This window comes from Wyeomyia smithii, chromosome 3 (genome assembly GCF_029784165.1).
Source record: "Wyeomyia smithii strain HCP4-BCI-WySm-NY-G18 chromosome 3, ASM2978416v1, whole genome shotgun sequence".
NCBI classification, from domain to species: domain Eukaryota; kingdom Metazoa; phylum Arthropoda; class Insecta; order Diptera; family Culicidae; genus Wyeomyia; species Wyeomyia smithii.
The window spans coordinates 206,579,447-206,591,614 of record NC_073696.1 but is presented as its reverse complement, the minus strand read 5'-3'; the positions used below and the strand labels follow the sequence as shown (position 1 = coordinate 206,591,614).

General features: G+C 39.0%; 1 protein-coding gene across 2 annotated transcripts in view; it reads left to right on the top strand.

Moving 5' to 3' along the window:
• The first annotated feature begins 9,950 nt into the window (after positions 1-9,950).
• The window catches only part of LOC129729988 (transcription factor mef2A), a 282,838-nt gene continuing 280,620 nt past the window's right edge, over positions 9,951-12,168 (top strand). For both annotated transcript variants that reach the window (XM_055688924.1, XM_055688925.1), the window contains exon 1: positions 9,951-11,282. The gene's annotated coding sequence lies outside the window, so the exon portion shown is untranslated. The remainder of the gene's footprint in view (positions 11,283-12,168) is intronic.

Here is a 12,168-nt window from a genome sequence, read left to right as displayed (position 1 = left end):
TAGACTGCAGCCGTTCTTTCGCAATAGGGAATCCTTTATGTGCCATCCGAGTTATCCAGCGAACAATTGAATCCTCTTCCGCGGCAGTCAATGCAGTTGGTTTACCTCTTTGTGGTTTTCCTGACCACTTGCTGCTTGCACGGAACATTACGGTGGATCGTGGAACATTGGAGCGCCTGCAACCTTCTCAAGTCGAAACACCACTTTTTATTGCTTAAAAACACTCAGTAACAGTTACTTCAGTATATTTTTTTGCCATTTCAAGCGTTTTTCCCAGCAACAATTTTGTACAATAACACCATCATAACAAATTTATGGTAACTATGATTTGCGGCGTTATTTCGATGATAGCTCTTGTTCGAAATGAAGCATGCCGGAAAACAATATTATTTCCACCCTCAATTGGGCCATTATTTTTTGACGTAGAACTACGTTTTTCTTTAGCCTACCACATAGGGATGTAAATAGGAAAACTATTGACGAAAAATGTCCCTTTTAAAATGCTTATAAATCGGTTTGTTTCCAACCGATTTCTTTGATTCTTGCAGCAATTGATTGGAAAATTATACACGCATCCACCCAAATGTAGAGAAGTCTTGATTGATTATGCGAACTATTGTACTATTGAAAATTGTCAAGCCTTGTTGAAACGAAAATTACGTCCTCTGATTGGTCGCTTGCTGCCTTTCCCAAAAAAGGTCGACAGAATAGTATAACTAGTTAGCCGCATCGTAGCGAATTGCGGAAGTAGCAGCAGCGGGTTGCGCCAGTAAACAAACCACATCACGTATCTAAGCAGCAGCGAGGTAGCACCAAACGTCTCGATATGCCAGTTAAGAGCTTCGGCCTTCTTCCCGCATTAAAGTTTTGCTTTATCTTGGCAACAACACATTCTGTGCTGAATCCAAGAAAACACAATTCTGTCGCAGCTGTCTTATTTACTGAATGCTAAAACAGCTTTTAAAGTTTTTGAACAGCAAAATGCCTTTCTCAAGGCAATTAAACAAGTAATTTAGGGTTAATATTTTTTTGGCAATAACACAAGCATTTTGTGCTGGACTAGGATCCAATCAAATTCAGCCGCGATCAAAAAACTTACTTTATTTATTCACCTAATCCCCCCACTGCTGGGGCAGCACAAAGGCTGTGATCAGCATAACCGATTTTGAACAACAGACCGCCCTGTTCTGTTAGAACACCTTAACATCAATTCGATATGAATTGAAATTCGATCAATCAGCATAAACATTATTTGGTCGTCTGCCAGCTGCTCAGTTGCATTATGATGCAATACGCAACAGCGAGCAAACGAAATCGCTTGATGTTTTAAACCGTGACACGATGGGGGTTAAAATCGTTGCGTGTGTGAAAGCACGATCGGTGTTTATTCGTTGTATACAAAAATCAAATGCGAATTGTGGAATAATTCGTCTAAAGAACATTGGAGAATGGCAAAAATGAACAGAAAGGCGTGGCCTATTTCGTAGCAACGTTCGACTATAAAAGAGTGTTTCTGGTAAAATCAGCTACATTCATTAGTCGAGAGGTAAGCTGGATAGACCGTCCACAACGTTGACAGCAGTATTAGCAGATATCAGCATATATCAGCACTCAGCAGTTACAGCGGATTGCGCCTGTGGCTGCCTTTAAATCAAACAAATCACTCGCCCTGTGGTTGGTCACCATGTCTCAGGAGCAGCGCGGTTCTTCTCACTTCTCAGCTTGTGTCGCCAGACTGACGTCATTGTCCCACTACTAAGGCAGCCGAAAGGTTGCCATCAGCAAATTCAGTTTTGAGCAGCAAAATGCCTTTTTCAGGCAAATAAACAAGTATTTGAATGTTAATAATTTTTTACCAACTCAAGCGAGCATCTGTGCTGGATATCAGCAATTTAAATCTGTAGCGGCCGTCTCATTTACTGAATGTGAAACAGCTTTTAAAGCTCGTGTTTTCAGTGTCTTCATTCCCCCACTGTTGAGACAACAAAGCAAGCATTAGTAGACTTTATGACTCATTAATGAAACACTTACCACAATGCCTTTGTTAATAGTGTGCGTAGTTCTACGTCAGTTATGCGGTCGTGTCTTGTATACAACCTCCTACTTTTTCAATATTTTAAGTGTTTTCTAGTAAAATTTATTGCTTATCTCTTAAAGACACTATTATCCTACCCGTTCATCGAAAATCAGATTATTTTCGCTCGGAAAGTGTGATGTCAGTACAGTTTTTGGTAAAGCCATTTCCTATGATATCATTAACGAACCGTGGCAAATCAGGTATCTGTTATAAAAAGACATTTTTTGCAGCTTTAATGAAGAATATTATAGTAATCGTATGTTGCAACATTTCTAATGAAGAACATTATTGGAAATGTCAAAGCACAAATCAAAATAAGCAGAGGCGACGCGTGACCAAGTGGGCTACCTGTTCAATCAACATTTGCAACACTGAAACAACAGTATCGTGATAACAGTTTCGAAAACTTTTAATTCTCTACATTTTTATCTCTCTACATTTATCTGTATGGCAAAGAAATTCCACGGTCTATTATGACCGCGAGTTTCCCGATAATTTTCTCGTAGAATAATGATATCTGCATCATTTCATAGAGGAAAACTTTATCCACATTTATCACATCATAATTCTCAATGATCGGTTTTAGTCGTAAATAACTCTGGATCCGTCGAAGAACTAGAAAAGTTCGCTCGACGGATGGCGTTGTGATATGCAATGTCAGTATCATTCAGGTTTGGTCCAACGATAATTAAAATTATGTTTATGATCTATTTGCCATGAGTAAAAAACCTATCTTTGTTCAATGCTAAAGCGTTTCCTTTGACGATGTTGAAATTTTAAACTAAATGAAAGCAGCGCGTAAGAAGACAAACGTATACTATGCGGACTATGCGAGGTTCAAGTTTTCGAATGAACACAATGGGTGTAGAGGTTTGAATGAAACTATACATCGACGGAAGAATTCCACCACATTGACAGAAATAATGAATGAATTTGCTCGTTTTTCATTTGCACTACGAAAACTCTGAAGATGGATCTGCGAACTCTCGCGGCCACGTGGTCTCTCTCAAATTTTAATGACGTCGAGAGAAGAAACAGAAAGGCATAACGAAACAGATTACCAGACACTGAAGAGAGGTGGTGTGTAATGAATGTTTTCTCTCGTTGACATCGGTTTTGTTCAGCAGAAAGTTTGAACCAAAAATGTTATTTTTACGCGAGGTGTCGCATTAGTAGTGGTGAGCATAGCGGACTGCGTCTACCCTGCCACACTTGAAGGTGCAGAGAAGTGTTGAACGACGGTTAGTTCAGGTGAAAGATCTGAACAAACGGTATTTATTATTGCGTGTGGGTTGCGTTGCGTGTGAGTTGTAGGGCGTAATCTGAAGTGTAGCCCATCAGGTTACATAACTTCACGGTGCATAAATTTCCACTATGTTGAAAATAAAATAAGGATGTTCGGGATAACATTGAAATTACAAATAAATTACTCCGATGATTTTTCATCCACTCTCAAATGTGAAAAACTCTCTTTTTTTCTGAGATTGTCTACCTGTCCTATGAACAGGTTGAACAGGTGGACGAGACGCCTCTGAAAATAAGTATATTTATGATATTTAGTTTGAGAAGTTCAGGTGGTCCACTAAAGAAAGTGGTCTATATTAAGCAGATCTACCCTAAGTGAGTTACGTAGTGAGGCCGCCAAACGACACTTGCGAAATTAAGCCCTTTATAGATTGCTAGTATCGCATGAGGATCATCAAGGTCTCGGCCATACCTTCTTACGAGAGAGAAAAGTTTTAGGCTATCTACGATTACTTTGTCAATTTGTTTTGTGAAAGACAGTGTACAGTCGAAGGTTACGCCTAAATCGCGAACATATTCAGCACGTGGTACAACATTAACTGTATAAGCATAATTGTACGATATGGGGTGAGCTTTCCCAGTAAATGTCAGTGCTGAGCATTTCTTCGCATTCACATGTAGTCCGCAACTAGCACAGAATCTTCCGAAGATTTCTAAATCACTCTGCAATCTTTGGCAGTCGTCATTATGTTTGATAGGGAGAAACAATTTCACATCATCTGCGTAAATCAAAACGATTGCATGGCAGATCACATCAGGCAGTTTATTCATCAAAATCACGAACAGCAATGGGCCTAGATGATTACCTTGTGGTACTCCTGACTGAACAATAAACGAGTTCGATCTACACCTCCAGATCTTCACAAATTGCACTCTTGGTTCAAGATACGACTTGAGCCAATTTTAGAGCGAGTCACGAATCCCTGCGTCTGCTACAGCCCTTAATATGCTATCAATTCTAACAGCGTCGAAGGTTTTGCTCATGTCTGTATATATACAATAGAGTGGCCATATTTTATATGGCCGTTTTTATAACTATCGATCTTAATGAGCGCCGGGCTGAAAAACTTTCCTTTTGACCTCTACAATAAGCCACGAAAATTTGAAGTTCATCGGAGTTTAGTTAATGGACCCACAAAGCGCTTATATTTGAGAAATTGATTTATACGAAAATTGCATGGAGCTTTTCCTTTTTTCAACATATATCTCTCGATAAACTTATTCAAATACACTTGTATTTTCATAAAACAGTAATATTATCACCCTAATTTAGGTTTAAAAAAAATCTATAACTTTTGGTGTTTGTTAAAAAGTTTGTATTTTGAATGGGGTGTGTATCTTTTCGGTATAAATCAACAACATGCAATATAAACGGAAATTCGTCTTTATTATGTGTTGAAAAACGGTAAGAATTTTCCTAAATTTAACATTAGGTATTGAAACCAGAAATGGCCGACTTCCAGTCATCATTTTGAATTTTCAAAGGCCCAGGACTCGGTAACAGTTGAAGCGTCACCTGTGTAAACGCTATTTAATGTTTTCTGCGGCGAAGCAAACATAAAATAGCGTTTTCACGGGGAATGTATTATCTATTTCTGAGTCTTGTGCTTCTAAAAATTCGAAGTGGTGATTCGAAATTGGCTGTTTGTGGTTTCAATACCGTTTCACCTTAAGGACCATTCGCTTACAATCGCCTGATCATTTTTTGATTAATTTCAAACGGGATATCAGGCCAATCCAACTTATTCTGGGCTTGAATACCACAAGTGATTCTTCATCTTTTCAGTTACAGCGTTTGAGACGACTATCAATTTCGGCATAAGCGAAAGAATCACGTAGAGAATTCATAACTTGATTAATACATTAGACAGCACTCGTACATGCGAAAAACACCTGAATGTGAAGTTTGACTACCAACAGGGACATGTCTTTAATGCAATTTATGACCAATGATCAGAACTTTTGGATCATTGAAGCTGTGAGTAAGTTGATTGGCTGTGAATGAGTTGATTTCGTTTGATGCTCTTATAAAACGGTAAAGGCAAGTGTTCAAGGTCCGATGCTCTTGCCATGTAATATATTTTGCATGAAAATTCATAGAAATGAAAAGAACAAGTAATATTGGATAGTTTTCGGAACTTCTCCGAAATATTTCAATCCACTAGCGTATTATGAACTTCTTAGGCGATATTTTTGCCGTAGCTCGAATTAATTTTAAGCGCGCCTAAGAACTTTGCGCTTTCATCGAAACTTGCTATTCGATCAACAGGAAATCTACCGACCGTATTTGATAAAATTAACCGTCTTAGTGCATTCAGATCACTAGTGCTGAACTGTTTCATAGAAATAATAATAATAGTAATACTAAAAATAACACTATCTCCATACAAAAAGTTCTTAATAATTTTAATTATTTTGCTTCACCAATCCGATTGTGACGGTTCGCTTCACGCAGTTGCTGCAATGAAGTACGATTAAGGATATAATCACTGAATGGCAGTTTCAAAACCCCTAACAAATATGAGAGGTCATTCATTTATTACGTAACGTACTAAGGAGAAGGGCATATTCAACGAAGAGCTCCATTGCGCGAGGCCCCCATGCAAAATTGCGGTATTTAGGGGTGGGAGGTATTCAAAATTGCTATAATTCAGCGTTAAGTAATATGTGATTATCCCTAATGATATGATTTTATAATTGAAGAGTATTTCGACGCAAAATATACAACTATTTTAAGAAACTAAGGCAAAAAATTTCATAAAAAAACAAAAAAACAATAGTTCTTATGAGAATCTGTTTTCTTTAATATAAGCGTTTTGTGGGTCCATTAAATGAACTCGGATCAACTTCAAATTTTCATGGCTTATTTTTGGAGTGAAAAGGAAACTTTTTCCGCCCGGCGCTCATCGAAATCGCATGATGTTACAAAAATGGCCACTCTAATATACAATCTGCTTGAAACCCTTTGGAGATGTAGTCCGTAGCCAAAGTGGTAAATTCACAAAGGTTTGTAACGACGGATTTCTTGTTCAAGAATCCATGCTACACTGGTGAAATCTGATGGGCGATTGTTTCATAAAGCTTTCTATACACTAGTGATTCAAAGAGCTTCGGGACAGCTGATTGTATTGCAATCCCACGATAATTTTCTACATCATAGCGTGGACCTTTGTTGTGTACCGGCGTAATTTGCGAAATTTTCCAAAATGACGGAAAATGACCAGAAGCGAGCGAGGAGTTGAATAACCATGTATAAGGTCTCACCAATTCCTGCTGAAACATCACCAACGTTTCGGTCCTTCTATGGGACTATCATCATGGCTCGAAAACAGTAACCAACAAGTTAAGAAGTTTGTGCAAAAACAGTAACCAACAAGTAAAAAAGTTTGTGCTTGTTGGTTACTGTTTTCGAGCCCTGATGATGGTCCCATAGAAGGACCGAAACGTTGGTGATGAGTGGATAGAAATCAACGCAATTTATTAGACTGCAAGCCGAAATATAAATTCCTTAAATAATACATCAATTCCAGTCGAAAACTCAAGTTACTGTTTTGAAAGTTTGTTGGATAATTGATCTGGGCCAGTGGATTTTTTCGTATCTAGTTCTCGAATACCATTCTCTATGCTAATATGTGTAAACTGATGTGTTACTCCGTCATTAAACATCGGTTCGCTAGTTCCACCGGTATTCTCGGTAAACATACTTTTAAAGTACGCCGCAAAAAGATTAGTCGATGATTGAGCATCAGTAGAAGCGACACCGTTGTATTTCACGATTTCTGGAACACCAGAATTCTTTCTCCGTTAATAACTTTGAAAAACGTTAATAACTTTGAGTAGAGCTGAAATATTCACGATATCAGAATTACAAATTGTTTCTCTTAAAAAGCTTCAAAAGTCGTTCAAAGGCAGTTTTAAGGTGAAACTTGAAATAGAACAAGTTTTTCTTCTATCTACAAAGATAAAAAAGTTAGAAGCTTGATTGCATCGAAAATTTTTGTCACCCTAAGCGCTTTATCATTTGTAACAACTTTGTAGAAGAAAGTTTTTCTCTAAAAGATTGCTATAGAGCTCTAGACCCAAATTTCCCCCAAATTAAGTTTCTGGACCATTGTTCATTGATGGTTGAAATAATTTAAAAAAATTGAAAGTTTGTTAAAAAATATTGGATTTAGTTGATTTCACCAAACCTGGGATTGACAATGCACTTACAGCCAACTATTTATTGAAGTTTAGACTGTTACAGAATATTCAACAGTGACCAAACATTCTATTTAAAACATTTCAACTTTATGACTGCTTTTTTTTTAAATTAGAAATAGAAACTTAAAAAAGAAAAGAAGGAAAAGAAATTCATTTGGTAATGAATAGGAGGTTTTTGTTTCAATGTAAATATTTTTCAAGTAGAGATATCAATTTTCTACTACTTGTTTATAGATGACTTTTTAATGGAGATGCACGTTTTTGCGGTTCAATTTTTCAAATATTTCACCTAAAATTACAATTTCAATAGATCTAACACAGTTAGAAAATTTTGTACGGTTTGGATCTCAAATTTTTCTACTAGAATAAGTAATTTTTTCACCACTAGATTCTGCTAGTGAAGCCATTTTAACTAGATTTCAGAATTGTAAATTTTACCATCTGAAAGAAGCTTCTATTTACAGGCGCGTTTCCACGCCATTGATCTGTCCCACAAAAAAAAATCGACCTTAGGAAGCCATCACATAGTTCTAAGGTGACATTCAAAAATCGCTCTTATAATTCTTTCTTTCCGGTCGTATTGCTTGTTTCATGAATAAATTACGACCAAATGTGTACCTATCAACATTATTCAATATATCGACATGTGATTGATCAGCTTGGCGTTGAGCAATAATGTTTAACTATGGGGTGTGCTGTGGACTTGATAATAATTCTAATCTGGTTTGTTTACCCTGTTGATGGTGTGCTGCTTATTAGAAATATTTAACTAATTCATTCAATCATTTTATTTGTATCCCATTTTAGTGGGCACTAGTCAGTATCATATCAATTGTATTTTATTTGCTCTGCTTATGCTATGAATCCGGAAATGTTTATGTCACAAAAAATTGCGATAGTTAACGGTATTTTCCTACCTTACAAAATTTGAATATATGATTGTCATATCACGCAAAGATAACCAGTCGCGAAAAGGTAAAAATTCACCTCAAAAATATGGAAGAATGCGGTACAATACAGCGCTTTAATTGTTACCCGCAAGCGTCCGCAGTCGCAGTTGTTTCTATTTATATGGTGATTAATAACAGCTTGATAGGCCTGTCCGTCTGCCGGTTTTTGCCTGCCGCGGGAGACCACCCCGCTAAATGGCCGCAGCCGGACAACTCGAAATTCGAAGCCACAAATCAATGAATGAATCGGACCAACGGGGCAGTTAAAAATCCAATTTGCATGTCAATGAAGCTCCTTTCCATTTTTCATCCCGCTATGCCGCACTTTACCGCTTAGAACTACGGGCTGCCAATCGGCACCGCGACGGGACGGCGAACAACTTCGAATCTTATCTTAATTTTGCTAGCCGCCGGAGTAAAACCTTGCGCGAACGAAACTTTCTGCTTGCCAAATTAATTTGACGTGCATCATCACTTTGCGCCACGGCAGAGGAATAACTTATCGGGTGTCGAAACCGACGAACGTTTTCCACCCTTTTTGACCCTACCAGCTTGGGTTTAAAAAGGCGGACACTTCGCGAGTCCATCGTACAGTCTTTCCTTGGCGCTGTTTTCCGATTTTTTTGAATTAAATCATAAAATTTTATGGATCCTCAATAAATATACATAAAAATATACACTCGGTCTCTTTTTACGATTATTTTTGTTCTGTTCGTTTCAGCTCTCAACAGTACCACCACTTCAAAATCATAAATCCACAGCCCAGGCTGTGGGCCCATGTGCTCTGTTTCATCTCCGTATCGGCTTCTTCGTCCCGTTTCCGTGCCCCAACCACTCTGCCTCTGCCACAGCTGGGTGTTGCCTTATTTTCCCGATCATATTGATTTTTTATTTCCATGCTCCTCAGTCAGCTCTTCGAATTTTGCTTTTCCTTACCTCTTCTTTTGCCTGCTGTACTTTGGCTGATAATTAGTAGCATAAATGCAAATACGATCCAGAAATCGCCGCAATGTGTGCACCGCAGACAGAACTCTCCCGAGCAACTTCCGAGAAGTGCCAACAGCTCCGGCTGAGCAACACATGCAAACACACCGTCCAGGGACAGTTATGCTGCTGCCGGGGCCAGTCAGTTGTTGGTTTCGCTGAACGGTACAATGCTTCAGAACTCAACATTAACGGAGAGAGAGTGCCACAGCATGAGAGACTGTAGACTGTGCTCTCAGCTAAATAACGGCGCCCGAGCAGGAACCGAAGGCAGTGCGAAGGATCGTGTTCGGTTCGGTTCGTTCGGTACGCGTGGAATGTTCATACAGTGGGCGCACAGCATTAACGGTGAGTTCCCTCCAGCAGCACATGCTGTTGATGTTGCCGGGAGTGCGTTGCACAACCGAGTACAAGCTTCAGTGCTCCGCAAAACGTCGTCTCGATTAAACGTGTTAGTGCTTCCGGTTTTCGGCTATCGTCGCTGCGCTGTGTTCGAATTGCGCGTATTCGGAAAACTCAAACAGCCGCCGCCCAGACAAATATGGTTAGTGATTAGTGTTTTTTGTACAGCCCGGTGGAACAGGTTTTAGCGAATGTTTTGCCGGTCTATGATCTAAGACGGTGACGTTAAGGTCGATAAAGTCGATTAGTGGGACCTAAGAAGATTCGGCGCGGGAGAAAATAGTCCGTCATCCCATCAGATAAGAGACATAAATAAATCACGTGAAGCTTTTCGCCGGTGTTCGATACTGGCTTCCGAACGTATTGGAGCCGGAACAGGCACCGCCGAAATCGGACCACATCGTCGTCGAAATAATAAATAAGGGACAATTGCAAGCGCCAAAAGGTGTCTTCTCGCGGGTATCGAACCCGAGATTGACATGCAATTCGAGCAAAGGAAGCGGAAGTAGTGGCTCCGGAAGGAAACATCGGTGGTGATAAAGGTGATTAACGATAGGATGTCGTTCCGTGCTCGGTGTTGATTCGCGCGGGCCATAATGGTACCGATGAGCCAGATGACGTTGGACCGGTTCCTTACCCGGGTGGCGTCTATCAGCCCCAACTATTGCAGTTGTAACCTTACAGTTGACAAATATCAGAATGCTGGTGATTGTATGTCCCGTGTACGCGCGGGAATCCATCAGTTCTAATTTTTTATGCTTGCTAGTGCGCTGGGTTTGATTTGTTATTGTGCTTTTCCCGGGTTATTGATTTTCGTTTTCGTTCTGTCTGTGTGTTATCCTGCCGGTTGATGATTTATGATCCGGTGATGCAAACGGCAAAGTTTTTGGCGAAGCGGAAAAAGCAACAACTCTCCGGCCGAGCCGCATTTGTACAAGTGCTGATGAAGGAGAAATCTACCAGAAGAATCCGACTGCAGAAATAATAATAAAAACGACAACACAGCCATCGACGGCGCAGCGTCAAGCGAGTGAAAAGTGATTAGTGTCGATTTGAAAGAGGAAGTTTGATTCCGAATAAAATTTTCAGTTTGTCGAAAGTTTCCGGTTTTGTTTTTAAATTGGTTCAGTTTTCCTTGCACGACGTACACCGGCAGTGGAGGTTAAGTTATTTGTTCGTTGAGTTTGGAAATTACAGCGAAAAAAAAGTCTTGAAGTTACAACAACAACAAAAAACTAGTGTGCAGTCTTAGGAGGCAAGTACGCGAGGCAAGTTTGACGTACAATTCGGTACATCGTGAATCGAGCGTATTCGTTTCGAACGTTTCGAGCAGTTTTCATCAGAGTGGAGTTATCAAACAAGTGAGTGCTATGCATAGTTTTGTTTCTGCAATGCGATTTGTTTTTGTTTCGCCAACCGGTTCTTCATTACATTTTAACGAGTCGAATTATTTTATCTGGTAGAGCAATCAATTAAATAACAGCAGGTGCCCCATTATTCCTGATCCCGACAGTTTTACTGGCCACAGAAGTCGTTCATTGATGTGGAATATGCGAGCTTTGTTTGTTGTTCATTTAATGGGCAGCTTTTCTGTGGTTCAGTATGGTGTCAAGAATGTAAACTATGATCGGGTTGGATGTGCTAATAAACAGTTCAAACATTACTGAGTTTAGTGAGGGAAAAATCAAATTGAGTGTTATGGCCGATAAAACATTTCTGTCAACATCTACCTATGTGCTGTGCCTAGGAAATCGTATGTAGATGAATGGCATTAATCGAAATTAATTGAATTACGTTGATTCAATCAAGGTTCAATTTAATTTCAATTCAATTTGAATTAACTTGACAGAGTTTTGAAAAACTCTAACAATCTACTTAAATTTTTGATAGCAATCTAGTTGCAATAATCGTTTAGTTGAAGAAGTGGATTACCTCTCATTTAGACGTTTCAACATTGGGAATGCTAAAATATTTCAATACCAGTAATACTTCGATATTAAGCAACTTTTTTTCTCGTGTCGTTATAAAGACTGTTGATGGTTACTCAGAGGTGCGCGAAAACTCCAATACGTCACGTAGTAAAATATATAAACCTTTCTTTAGCCCATTTAAGACGGGTTTGAGAGAAAGAGAAGATCAGAAAAGATCTAAGTGAAATTGGCATAAATGTTCATTTTTTAATTTCTTTTTTTATGATTGATTGATTATAGCGTTTACGGTTCAAAAGAGTTTGTATTGTAACAAAAC